The sequence below is a fragment of the Cucumis sativus genome, chromosome 3, assembly GCF_000004075.3.
Source record: "Cucumis sativus cultivar 9930 chromosome 3, Cucumber_9930_V3, whole genome shotgun sequence".
Taxonomy (NCBI): Eukaryota; Viridiplantae; Streptophyta; class Magnoliopsida; order Cucurbitales; family Cucurbitaceae; genus Cucumis; species Cucumis sativus.
The window spans coordinates 21,237,764-21,247,582 of NC_026657.2; the positions used below are offsets into that span (position 1 = coordinate 21,237,764).

The 9,819-nt window shown below is 40.8% G+C and overlaps 1 long non-coding RNA gene across 2 annotated transcripts; it reads right to left on the reverse strand.

Moving 5' to 3' along the window:
* Positions 1-6,043: 6,043 nt before the first annotated feature.
* On the reverse strand, positions 6,044-8,799 carry LOC101220323. 2 transcript variants are annotated; one of them, XR_969012.2, is made up of 6 exons: positions 8,647-8,799; positions 8,354-8,421; positions 7,510-7,632; positions 6,868-6,895; positions 6,424-6,514; positions 6,044-6,321 (listed from the first exon to the last, which is right to left on the reverse strand). It is a non-coding gene; the product is annotated as an uncharacterized LOC101220323 (long non-coding RNA). The 2 variants fall into 2 exon arrangements; XR_969013.2 differs by having other exon boundaries at positions 8,589-8,791.
* Positions 8,800-9,819: the final 1,020 nt, after the last annotated feature.

Consider the following 9,819-nt stretch of genomic DNA (forward strand, 5'->3'; position numbering starts at 1 on the left):
ACTCTAGAGTCCCAAGTTTTGAGAACGGGAAATGTCACCTACGAGCGTGGGGACAGTTCATCGGGCTCTGTTGCCCAGATGGAAGAACGAGTTATGGAGCTTGATAACTCGCAAAAGAACATGTTGGAGATGATCAACGACATGACAGAGGATTTTCGAGCAACCCTCGATGTCGTGAGGAATGAGCTCGAAGAGGTAAACACGAGAGTGAACCTTACTATGCGAGCACTAGCAAACCAGGATCCAGCTGGAGGAGCCATTCTTGTGGGCAGGATCAAGGTTCCTGAGCCCAAGCCCTTCTGTGGGGCGAGAGACGCCAAGGCATTGGAAAACTTCATCTTTGATGTCGAGTAGTATTTCAAAGCCACGAACACAATTACGGAAGAAGCCAAGGTGACATTGGCAACCATGCATCTGTCAGAAGATGTGAAGTTATGGTGGAGGTCCCCATACATGGACATTCAAGAAGGGGGTTGCACATTCAAAAAGGAGAACTTCGTTCGCAATTTTTCCCTGAGAATGTCGAAATTCTAGCCCGACGGAAGCTGCGTGAATTGAAGCACACGGGGAACATTCGGGACTACGTGAAACAGTTTGCGGGGGTGATGTTGGACATACGCGACATGACCGAGAAAGACAAAGTTTTCTGTTTTGTCGAGGGCTTGAAGCCGTGGGCTAGGACCAAGTTGTATGAGCAACGAATTCAAGACCTCACGTCAGCATACGCAGTGGCTGAACGGTTGTTTGACTTATCTAGCGAATCCCAGGATGCAAGACGGCATCAAGCTTCCTCACCTGGAGGAAACAGAAACAACCGCCCAAATTCCCAAGACTGCAGGGGGAGACAAGCGACAAGGTGGAGATCGCAGGCCCTTCCAAGCGAATGCAGGAAACAACTGGCGAGGACCAAACAATCAGAACAACTCCGGTCGTTCCATCAGTTGTTTCATATGTAAAGGGCCCCATCTTGCCAGAGAGTGCCCCAACCGTACCGCCTTCAACGCTTTTCAAGCCACCCTAGCCTCAGACTCAGACGATAATTGAGTCAGACTGAAGGAGACGTTGGACAGATAGAAGAGGGTGAGAATCCTCGGATGGGGGCCCTAAAATTTCTGTCATCGCTCCAGAAGAAGATGGGGGAGACTAGTGGACAAGCAAAGAATGGTCTCATGTACGTGACTGTTGGGTCAACCAGAAGCCACCCAAGAGTACTATGGTGGATTCTGGTGCCACCCATAACTTCATTGCAGAGGCAGAAGCCAGACGGCTGAATCTCCATTGGGAGAAGGACGCAGGAAAAATGAAGGTGTGAACTCAGCTGCCCTACCTATCGTCGGGTTGGTAAAACGAACGACCATAAAGATGGGAGAGTGGAGCGGCCTCATAGATTGGTGGTGGCAAAGATGGATGATTTCGATGTGGTACTGGGTATGGAGTTTCTACTTGAGCATCAAGTCATACCAATGCCGCTAGCCAAATGTCTAGTGATTACTGGAACAACGCCTACTGTTGTCAAACGGAGATTCGTCAGCCAGATGGGATAAAGATGATCTCGGCTATGCAGTTGAAGAAAGGTCGCTCGTGACGAACCAACCTTTATGGCTATCCCATTGGAGTCGTTGGAAAGCTCAAGGGAAACAGTCCCCAAAGACATCCTGAGTGTCTTAGAGAAGTACAAGGATGTGATGCCAGACAGCCTGCCGAAATCATTGCCTCCGCGGAGAATGATTGACCATGAGATTGAACTGCTGCCAGGGGCAAAACCGCCTGCGAAGAATGCTTATCGTATGGCGCCGCCGGAGTTGGCCGAACTTCGGAAACAACTGGACGAACTGCTGAACGCAGGATTTGTGAGACCTGCAAAAGCTCCATATGGAGCTCCAGTCCTTTTCCAAAGAAGAAGGATGGAAGTATGCGGTTGTGCATCGACTACCGCGCCCTAAACAAGATCACGGTCCGCAACAGATATCCGCTACCAATAATCAACGACCTATTTGATCGCCTTCATGGAGCAAAGTATTTCTCGAAGCTAGATCTGCGATCGGGCTATTATCAAGTAAGAATTGCCGAAGGGGATGAGCCCAAAACCACCTGCGTTACGAGGTATGGGGCGTTCGAGTTCCTTGTCATGCCATTTGGTCTTACCAATGCGCCTGCAACGTTTGTACGCTAATGAACCAGGTCTTCCATGAATACCTTGACAAGTTTGTGGTGGTCTATCTGGACGATATAGTGGTCTATAGCTCCACGCTAGAAGAACACAAGGACCACCTCAAAAGGGTTTTTCAGAAGCTGAAGGAGAACCAACTGTATGTCAAGAGGGAAAAGTGTTCCTTTGCTCAAGAGCGGATCAATTTTCTGGGTCATGTGATTGAATGTGGTCGAATCAGCATGGAGGAAGGGAAGATCGTTGCGATTCGTGATTGGGAAGTACCAAGGTCAGTCACCGACTTGCGCTCCTTCCTCGGGTTAGCCAATTATTACAGGCGATTCGTGGAAGGATTCTCTAAAAGAGCAAGCCCGCTGACTGACTTGCTGAAGAAGGACAATAAGTGGAATTGGACACTCGAATGTCAGGCCGCCTTCGACGAACTGAAGAAAGCTATGGTCAAGGGGCCAGTTTTGGGAATCGCAGATGTGACCCGACCTTTTGAAGTAGAGACTGATGCGTCCGATTATGCATTGGGTGGTGTACTCTTGCAGAATGGACATCCCATCGCTTATGAGAGTCGAAAACTGAATGCCGCGAGAGGAGGTACACTGTGTCCGAGAAAGAAATGCTTGCGTAGTACATTGCTTAAGGGCCTGGAGACAGTACTTATTGGGGGCAACTTTTGTTGTGAAGACGGACAATAGTGCTACTTGTCACTTCTTTACGCAACCGAAGTTGACTTCAAAACAAGCTAGATGGCAGGAATTCCTAGCTGAGTTTGACTTTGAGTTTGAACACAAAAGGGGGTGAGCAATCAGGCCGCTGATGCGCTTAGTCGAAGAGGCGACCACGCTGCTTTGTGCATGTTAGCACATCTCTACACGCAAGCAAGATTGATGGCCCTATGCGCGATGTCTTGAGGGAGTTCTTACAGAAGGATTCTGCGGCTCGAGTGTCATGAGTTTAGCTGAGGCAGGTAAAACAAGGCAGTTTTGGGTTGAAGATGGGTGTTAGTGACGAAGGGGAGACGGTTGTATGTCCCTAGGGGAGGAGACCTGAGGAAGAAGTTGCTACACGAGTGTCACGACACTCTGTGGGCCGGCCACCCCGGATGGCAGAGGACATACGCCTTGCTGAAGAAAGGATACTTTTGGCCTCGTATGAGGGACGACGTCATGCAATACACGAAGACGTGTCTTGTCTGTCAACAGGACAAAGTTGAGAAGGCAAAGGTTGCGGGCTTCTCGAACCTCTACAGGTGCCAACGAGACCGTGGGAGAGTGTTTCTATGGACTTCATCACCCATCTTCCAAAAGTAGGCGACTATGAGACTATATTAGTCATCATAGATCGATTCTCGAAATATGCCACTTTCGTTCCCACTACGAAGCAGTGTTCGCGAGTTAACAGCTCAACTATTCTTTAAACATATTGTGAAATTGTGGGGCGTACCAACAAGCATTGTGAGTGATCGAGATGGACGGTTCATTGGCACCTTTTGGACAGAGTTATTCACTTTCTTAGGGACAAGCCTGAATGTGTCCTCAAGTTACCATCCCCAGACGACGGTCAGACGAGCGGTTCAACTGTATGCTCGAAGAATACTTGCGCCATTTCGTTACTGCGAGGCAAAGAAATTGGTCTCAGTTGTTGGATGTCGCCCAATTTTGCTTTAACGCTCAGACAAGCTCGTCAACTGGAAAGAGCCCTTTTGAAATTGTTTGTGGAAGGCAACCGTTCTGCCACACCTTGTTGATCACCCCTATGCGGGGAAGAACCCTCAAGCTCACAATTTTACCAGAGAATGGAAGCAGACGACAGACATCGCTCGAGCCTCTTTAGAGAAAGCCTCGAAGCGGATGAAGAAGTGGGCAGACAAGAAGCGCCGCCCTCTAGAGTTGCGGGTCGGAGATCAGGTTCTCATTAAGTTACGACCAGGACAGATTCGGTTCCGAGGACGCAAGGACCAACGCCTCGTAAGAAAGTACGAGGGACCAGTGGAAGTGCTGAAGAAGGTAGGGAACACATCTTATAAAGTAGCGTTGCCCACATGGATGAAAATCCACCCAGTAATTCATGTGAGTAACTTGAAGCCCTACTACCAAGATCCTGACGACATGCAACGTAATGCCATAGCCGACCGGCCATCAACCTCAGCCAGAAGGAGAGTAAAGAAGTTGAAGAAATCTTGGCCGAACGAGTGAGGATGGGCCGAAGACCAACAAGAAGGATCCACGAGTACCTGGTAAAGTGGAAGAACCTTCCTGTGGAAGAAACCAGTTGGGAACGTGTCGAAGACCTAGAAGCCGAGGCAGAAGATCGAGGAGTTCAAGCTGCACCAGTCGACAGGGACGTCAACTGTTTAGGTGGGGAGAATGTAACGGACATACTTGTCCAAGGTGTGTTACCTATGGCCGTATGCTCCGATTAGCCCCAATTTATCTTGTCTTTATGTCTTGTATGTAGTTTAGGTAGTTGCTTTCAATTTCGAGTCGATATGCTTGGGTGTGACGTTTCGGCATTTTGCATATGCAAGCCTGCCAGAGATGAAAAAGTTAAAAATGTACTATAGGGGAGTCATACCTGTTGAATCCCCGCCCAAGCCTTGTCGTACTCTTTGCAACCTATGCTTTCTTATTGCAATTGACAGTCTTCAATGCTTGTTTTAACAATGTTTTCAATCAATTTAATCATCTTTCACGTTTTCTAAAAATATTTTCCAAAACGTGAGGGGAGGTTGAAGCATGTGTTAAAGTTGTCCGCGAATTGCGGATTTTGATCGGCTGACTTGTTCGTCGAGCTAGAACAAGTGCCGCACAATCGTTCACATCGTGTTTGAAGGACTACGATTGTGACACCCTGCACACACGAACATTTGTTAGTGATCTCAATGGCAAGGAGTTTCACAAACTGTCCATGAAATTTCATACAATCACTGAAATTTTCCATGTGTTTCTCATAAAAAATGTTATGAGATAAACAAACCGTTAAGCCACAAAAATAAAGAATAAGAAAAAACCGACATACAAATTTACTTGTTTCGACAACGACGTGTAAACTTCGTTCGTGGGAGAAGGGGGAATTGGATGTTTTATAATATTTAAGGAGAACTGAATACAGAATACCAAGATAATGTGAAGATAAAATATAAAATAGAAACCAAAGCCACAAAGAATTCTTTTCATACTATTTGAAACTCATGGCTTTCCTATTCCTTTTGGATGTGAGACAATATATTCAAAGCATTTCAACAATTTGATTTGCTTCGTTTAGTCGTTAGATTAGAAGTAATATAAAATAGGCCTGCCTGAAGATGAGACACGCTCCTAGTAGTGGGCTTATATGTGGTAAAATAACCTACTTTTGTGTTTACAACATAGAGAAGTGTTGATGAGAAAAAGTAGGAGCCAAGACCAAAGGGTAGACGATTGTTCTATAGATGGTATATATCTCCCTCTAATTTCTCTCGTCAGAATAAGAAAACGACTTTAAGGATAATTGTATTTTCTAGGACTGTGAAGAGATGCCCCTAGTAAAGTGAGATACAGAAAAAGAAATAATCAAATTATTGTAAAAAACTGAGACAACGTATAGTTAGTTTTCAAAAAAAAAAAAAAAAAAAAAAAAAAAAGAATTACTAAACACGGTCTTAATAATTGGTAATGACTTTATCCTTCCCTTCCCTCCCTACTTCCATGTTAACATTGAATAGACACAATAAGGCACCTACTATTTTACATCATGTCTCATATGGCTGAATGTCATGTCAGACTACACGAGTATATATAGCCACTGTGTGAATCATGTTCACATTTTATGACAGTGGTGGTAACCCATTGTTTTTGTAGAAAACTGTTTTATCTTTGAGAGGGATGAAAGAACGCAGGAGAATACAAAAAACAAGCTTCAACATAAAAAATGACATCAATCCAGGAAACCAAAATAAAAACTATAATCACTCAACGGTCTTAGACCAACGCCCACAATGAAACATTTAATGGATATTTATACCTTTGAGGAAAGATTGTGACATCTTTGTGGGTTTTAAAAGAGGAAACAAAAGAATAGAAAAAGATGAAAGGGAAAGGGAAATATGAGATATGTCCGTATCGCAAAAGTTGTGCCTCCTTATCGACCAATGTGCAGTTGGTTTGCTTTCCAGTGAGTTTCTGGAGGAAAGTAAATTATCAGCACATCAGTAACTTGATTAAACATAATGTCGAATGCACACGTAGCCATAAATTGCACTGGAATAGAGAAGTACATCAAACCTTATGTATGTTGGTTGATGAAAGGTAATTCTTCCGGCGTGCCTCGCGCAGTTGCCGGATTTCTTAATCCGTATAGACCAAAGAGAGAGATCTAGAGAAAATATAAACTAAATATGAGATAGGAAGCTACAACATATATATCAGTTTAACTTAGCAAGAATCCAATGTCAAAGTAAGCAATATTCTAATTTGAACACAATTCATTACTCATCCACAGTTTGAGTTTCCCCACAATCCGATAAAAACCATCATGAAAGAACAAACAAAAGCTAATTAAATATAAGATAAGACAGTGATGAATGTAACCATATTTGTATTTTTAAAAAGTGTAGTTTGTCACTGCTCCGTCTGCAATGAACTCATAACTTCCTTATGATGTACCATATTGTACACTATTGGGCTTTTGCTCATCAGGTGTTATGCATGAGATAATAACAGTCTTACCTTCAAAGTCACCCTGAGAAATGTGCACCTACAAGAAAGTGATGGAAATATTCTTATTATTCTTCGTAAAGATAAAAAAGAAGAAGAAAAAGAAAACATTCACAAGAAACAAAAGACAGAAAGTAAGAAGAATAACGTCTCTCATTTGTTGTTTGTTTTAAAGAATTGGGCTTTGAGTTGTGACTCTGTGTTACATAATGCCTTTACATTAAGACAAGAGAAGCTCCAACAAAAAATTAAGTTTATTTTCTAGACTGTTTATTCCCACCCATCCAAAATTCGGTTCATGAAAAAGAAAACCATGACAACAAATTCAAAATGAACTTAAAAATCCTTTTATTTCATTCCAAATCTTCTAAAGCCACATAACGAACGTGGAAACGAACCATCCCTACATATGGCAAAGAATTAAAATAACATGTTGTAGAGTAAAGAAGCATTAGAGCAATTAGGGGTAAACGATGCCATTATTGATTCAAGAATCAGGTACAAAAAAAGAGAACACAAATTTTCTTGTTTTCAAGTAATGTTGGTAACATATAGGCAATAAAAACTGTCAATAAAGGGAAGAACAACTAAGTTAACAGCCACTCTTATATTACACAAAGTGAAATTTAGTATTAAAAATGTCAAGAGCTTTACCTGTTGGGAGGCATTGTAACCTTTTGGAACAGCAAATACTTCATGATAAGAGGTATATCAATGGATGGCCACTCTCATCGAATAAATGTACTGGTGATTCCTGCGTCCCCAAAGCTCAACGAGCTAATAAATACGCACAAAGAAAAAGCAAACTGAGGAAACAAGCTTCAAATTTTCCATCACGATTGATGATTCAAATCAACTATATCAAGACAATAAAGAAATAATTATCTATTGATTAGAAACTTTAACTGTTAAAAGATTATTAAGAACATAGCAAGACAAAAGAAAAACAAAAGAGAGCTTCCAATGAGAGGGAGAAAAATTCAAAAATAGGCCAAAATTAAAACATAGATGCATCAACGAGTTCTATAACGATTCTTAGTCAACAAGAAGGAAGAAATAAAACCAATTAAGAAAAGAAATAATTATCAAGACAATGTCAGTCAACACGATTGATGATTTAAATCAACTATATCAAGACAATAAAGAAATAATTATCCATTGATTAGAACTTCAACTGTTAAAAGATTATTAAGAACATAGAAAGACAAAAGAAAAACAAAAGAGAGCTCCCAATGAGAGGGAGAAAAAATAAAAAACAGGCCAACATTAAAACGTAGACGCATCAACGAGTTCTACAACCAATCTCAATCAACAAAAAGGAAGAAATAAAATCAATTAACCATGAATAGAAAGAGGCGTTAAGTCCAAATTCTCAACCTAAAAAAAGCAACCGCACCGTTATAAATATCAATCGAACGACATAGTTAATTACAAAATTCATATAACGAATGTCAAATCCTCACAAAACCACAACTCAAACTGCACGTATCAATCCTACCTCCATTTTGGGTCCACCTGTAACATTTCCCCTCGCAAGGTTACGACATACGTAGCATACTCTTCATTCTGTAGGACAAAATCACATCAAAAAACCCAAAAACGAACAAAAATCTCACAACGTATTATCACTAAATAGCAAAACCAAAAGTAATTAACAATTGAAAACCAATCAACAAGTGAATTTCAATCATATTATAATCAAAGACAATGCAGGCAAGATACGAAGAATCTACATCATTTTCTGGCGAACAACATGGGTGATCAATTTGTGTAGAAAGGAGAGGAAAGAACCTAAGAGGATTTGAGGAAGATGCAGGAAGAAGACGGATTAGATGATCCCAACAAGAGATAAGGTGCTGGAATTGCGTAGGTTAGCACGACATTCTCATCTCGTTCCTTTTTGTTGGAATATTTGTTTAGTTTGTTAGATGGCAAATCAATTGGGACAGTTTTTGTATTAAAATACAAACATTATCGAATATTTATTTTAAGTTTCTGGGATTTACAATGTAATTCTTTTTTAGCACCACAACTATTAAAGTATTAATTTTACATGATCAAATATCAATATTAACCTAATACTATTTTTAAATAATTAGAAAAATAAAAAAATAAATCCTTTTATGATTTTTAACTGAGTTTAACATGTTTATTATTTAGGATGGTTGCAAATATAATAATTATTCTCCAAATACAAGAAAAAACTCCAAATTTCAAAACAACTCCCCCTACAAAACGCAAGCTAAAAGAATAAATCTAAATTAAAAATGTCTCATAAAAGCACATTGAAAGAGCAAGATTAGAAGAGAGGCTTGGGGCATACGGGAATTAATAGGAAATTGAAATCAATTTAATTTATCATGGTCATATTCAAAAGATGAATCAAACTCAATTCCTCATGAAAAAAACAAAACATTCTAACAAAACAAGATCTACATTCAAACTTCAACATTAACATACCTCAAATAAATTAAAACCCCCCACTTAAGCTTTGGTCATCTCGAGCAAAGAAAAATCTAAAACATACACTAAAGCAACATGCAAGAGAAGCACACAACAAACTTAAGTGTAGAATCTCAAACAATCATGAAAGTATAACTTCAATGCCTCCTTAACAAGTCAATTGAGTAAGCTTAACTCTTTGCCTCAACAATCAATCTAAAGCTATTCTAAGTTTCATTTGGTCATGCACAGGAAGCTAGCTGTCAGTTGGAGACAAGTTTTAACTACAATTGCCCGACTAAAACATGTTTAGTATGTACTCATGTTTTGCAACTCTGACTCTAGACATGTTTAGAAAGAGTTAAAAATGCATTAGACTTGTTTTCCCCCTATTGTGGATGGGGAAGGATTTCTCCTCTTTTCTAAGTCCTTGATCAACTAGATGCTAGGTTAAGAACTCTAAGAACTAGGCAAGTATGGTTTTGTTAGGCCAAAAGTGAAGAGTTCCCTGCACAAGTTCTC